Source organism: Bison bison, unplaced genomic scaffold (assembly GCF_000754665.1).
Source record: "Bison bison bison isolate TAMUID 2011002044 unplaced genomic scaffold, Bison_UMD1.0 scf7180017864308, whole genome shotgun sequence".
Taxonomy (NCBI): domain Eukaryota; kingdom Metazoa; phylum Chordata; class Mammalia; order Artiodactyla; family Bovidae; genus Bison; species Bison bison.
The window spans coordinates 703,515-707,765 of record NW_011494880.1 but is presented as its reverse complement, the minus strand read 5'-3'; the positions used below and the strand labels follow the sequence as shown (position 1 = coordinate 707,765).

At 40.2% G+C, this 4,251-nt stretch overlaps 1 pseudogene; it reads left to right on the top strand.

Annotated features, from left to right (window-relative positions):
• LOC104997427 overlaps positions 1 to 4,251 on the top strand; it is a 58,929-nt pseudogene that overhangs the window by 48,853 nt on the left and 5,825 nt on the right.

The following is a 4,251-nucleotide window of genomic DNA, read 5'->3' as shown; positions in this document are numbered from 1 at the left end:
GCCATGTTGGGACACATCCTGTTGACATCACAAAGAATCAGACACGACTGAAGCGACTTAGCTCACCACATACTCCAGAGTTCTCTTTTCCTTTGTGATGTCAACAGGATATGTCCCAACATGGCTACTCTGTCGACCTGTTGTTGTTCAGTTGCTAAGTCCTGTCAATCTCTTTGCAACCCTGTGGAATGCACCATGCCAAGCTCCTCAAACTATTTCCCAGGGTTTGCTCGAATTGCTGTCCATTGAGTTGATGATGCTATTTACCAACTCATCGTCTTCCAGCCCCTGCTCCTCCAACCTTTCCAAGCATCAGGCTCTTTTCCAATGAATCAGCTCTTTCCATCAAGTGGCCAATGTATCGGAGCTTTAGCTTCACCATCACTCCTTCCAATGAACTTTCAGGATTGATTTCCTTTAGGATTGACTGGTTTAATCTCCTTGCAGTCCAAGAGGCTCCCAAGTCTTCTGCAACATGACAGTCCCAAAGCATCTGTGCTTCAGTGCTCATTCTTATTTGAAGTTCCCTCAAGAATCTGCCTGCAACGCAGGAGACCCAGGTTTGATTCCTGGGTCAGGAAGTCCCATGGAGAAGGAAATGGCAACCCACTTCAGTATTCTTGCCTAGAGAATTCCATGGACAGAGGAGCCTGGCAGGCTACAGTCCATGGGGTCACAAAAATTGGACACACCTTAGCGACTAAACTATCCTTCTTTATGGTCCGACTCTTATATTCATGTATATCTAGTGGAAAAACCATAGCTTTATGTATAAGGACCTTTGTCAGCAAAGTGATGTCTTTGGTTTTTAATACGCTGTCTAGGTTTATCATAGTTTTCCTTCCAGTGAGCACACATCTTTTAATTTCTTGGCTGCAGTCACCATCCTCAGTGATTTTTGGAGCCCAGGAAAATAAAGTCTGTCACTGCTTCTATTTTTCCCCCCTTTTTATTTGCCATAAAGTGTTGGGACTGGATGCCATGATCTTAATTGTTTGAATGTTGAGTTTCAAACTTCCTTTTCTACTCTACTTGGTCACCCTCATCAAGAGGCTCTTTAGTTCATTTTCACTTTCTTCAATTAGAGTGGCTGCTATTGTTGTTCAGTCACTAAGTCATGTCTGATTCTTTGCAACCCCATAGACTGCAGCATGCCAGGCTCCTCTGTCCTCCACTATCTCCCAGAGTTTCCTCAGATTCATGTCCATTGAGTCAGTGATGCTATCTAACCAACTCATTCTTTGCTTCCCTTTCTCCTTTAGCTTTCAATCTTTCCCAGCATCAGAGTCTTTTCCAGTGAGTTGGCTCTTCCCATCGGGTGCTAAAGTATTGGGGCTTCAGTGACAATAAGCAGCCTTGTCATGCTCCTTTACCAATTTGGAACCAGTCAGTTGTTCCATAACTGTTTCTAACTGTTGCTTCTTGACCCTCATACAGGTTTCTCAGGAGATGGATAAGGTGGTCTGTTATTCCCATTTCTTTAAGAATGTTCCACATTTTGTTGTCATCCACACAGTTAAAGGTTTTAACATAGTAGATGAAGCAGGAGTAGTTTTTCTGGAACTCCCTGGCTATCTCTAGAATCCAAGGAATGTTGGCAATTTGATCTCTGGTTCCTCTGCCTCTTCAAAAGCCAACTGGTACAACTGGAGGTTCTCAGTTCACTCATTGCTGAAGCCTAGCTTGAAGGACTTTGAGCATAATGAATGAATACAGTTGTAAGCTCTATAGTAATTATATTGCTACTTTGTTTCTAACTGTGTTTGTGGTAGCTCACACAAAGAGAAAAGCATAAACAATGTAGACTCAATTGAAACTTAGACAACAGAAAAAATGTGAATACCTCAAATGTATGCCTTTATACTGACTGTGACTAGACTGAAAAATGAAAGATAATCTTATTAGCATCCAAAGGCTAATACAAAGTGCAGCACCAGAACTATTTAACTTAAAGTAGAAATCAAAAGTTCTTCATTTGGAGCATTGTGGAGAGAGTGTCAGAATGGAATAATGTGTACTGAATATACTCATTGGCTCTACAAAAAACAAGCTTATCTTAGAAATTTGCCTCTGCCAATTACTGCTCTGTAGTCTTGGACAAATTACTCAACTTTTCTGAGATAGCTTTCTCTTCTGCAAATATATACATATCTCTGAAGATTATAATATATCTAACTTAAATGATAGCATATTAAAAAGCAGAGACATTACTTTGCCAACAAAGGTCCATCTAGTCAAGGCTATGGTTTTTCCAGTGGTCATGTATGGATGTGAGAGTTGGACTGTTAAGAAAGCTGAGCACCAAAGAATTGATGCTTTTGAACTGTGGTGTTGGAGAAGACTCATGAAAGTCCCTTGGACTGCAAGGAGATCCAACCAGTCCATTCTGAAGGAGATCAGCCCTGGGATTTCTTTGGAAGGAATGATGCTAAAGCTGAAACTCCAGTACTTTGGCCACTTCATGCGAAAAGTTGACTCGTTGGCAAAGACTCTGATGCTGGGAGGGATTGAGGGCAGGAGGAGAAGGGGACGACAGAGGATGAGATGGCTAGATGGCATCACTGACTTGATGGATGTGAGTTTGAGTGAACTCTGGGAGACGGTAATGGACAGGGAGGCCTGGCGTGCTGCAATTCATGGGGTCACAAAAAGTCGGACACGACTGAGCGGCTGAACTGAACTGAACCCAAGAATCCTCAAATTGATTAACTTTTGAAAAATTTGTCCAAATTTAAAGGTTTCTTTCAATTTACAGTTATTACAAAATATTGGCTATATTCCCTGTGTTGAACAACAGATCTTTGAGTCTGTCTTTTACACAACAGTTTGTGCCTCCCACTTCCCCTTACTCATATATCACTCCTACCCCCTATCTTGCTGACAATCACTAGTTCTCTGTATCTGTGAGTCTGAGTGAAAAATCAATTATTTCAACAGATTTATGCCAAACTAAGGGATTGAATAAATAAGCAAAAGTCTCCCAAAAAGGAAAAATCCTAGAGAGATAATATAACTGGTAAATTCTATTAAACTATTAAAAAATTAAATAATTAAACTAATCCTTTTCAAATCTTTAAAAAAAAATTAAGAGAAACATTTACTAAATAATTTCACGAGATCAGATTCACCCTGATACAAAGGCCAGATAAAGGTACAGATCTCACTCTGGTACAGATTGCCTTTTTATTCTTTATCTCCTAAATGAGAATTAATCTGATGATGACAGCATAATGATTAATATTTTTGCAAGCACTTGAAAATATGTCTATAAGGTCAATATTTAAAAACATTCATTGCTTGCATAGGGCCTCAGTTTGCTTGTGTATTACTTGGAGTTATTGAATCAAATTAATTCTAGGTTAGCTGGCTTCCTCTGAGAGGATGTGAAAAACCTAAAAATCTTCTAATAGCATAAAGACATTTGTCTTAACAGGTTCTGTGAAGATACACAGGAAAGAAACCAGAAATATTAGGAGCCAATACCTAGCTATATGAATGGATTCTACAGAATGATCTTCTTGGTAAGACCAAAGAAAAGAATACTAAATAGAACTGAATGAGGGATAATGTGAACAATTGCTTAATAACAAATAAGTTCAACAAATTTGCATTCAAAATAAGCAAAAAAAAATTTTTTTTGTCTTCTTCACATTTCTTCTAGAGAAAAAAATATTCATGACACTTGCTAAGACTGTAAGGCACACTTTATTCAAGATCATGATAAATATTGAAGGTCAGGAAGGGCGGTAGTGAGGAGATACCCCTCGTCCAAGGTAAGGAGCAATGGCTGCGCTTTGCTGGAGCAGCCGTGAAGAGATACCCCATGCCCAAGGTAAGAGAAACCCAAGTAAGACGGTAGGTGTTGCAAGAGGGCATCAGAGGGCAAACACACTGAAACCATACTCATAGAAAACTAGTCAATCTAATCATACTAGGACCACAGCCTTGTCTAACTCAGTGAAACTAAGCCATGCCCGTGGGGCAACCCAAGACGGGTGGGTCATGGTGGAGAGATTTGACAGAATGTGGTCCACTGGAGAAGGGAATGGCAAACCCCTTCACTATTCTTGCCTTGAGAACCCCATGAACAGTATGAAAAGGCAAAATGATAGGTTACTGAAACAGAAACTCCCCAGGTCAGTAGGTGCCCAATATGCTACGGGAGATCAGTGGAGAAATAACTCCAGAAAGAATGAAGGGATGGAGCCAAAGCAAAAACAATACCCAGATGTGGATGTGACTGGTGATAGA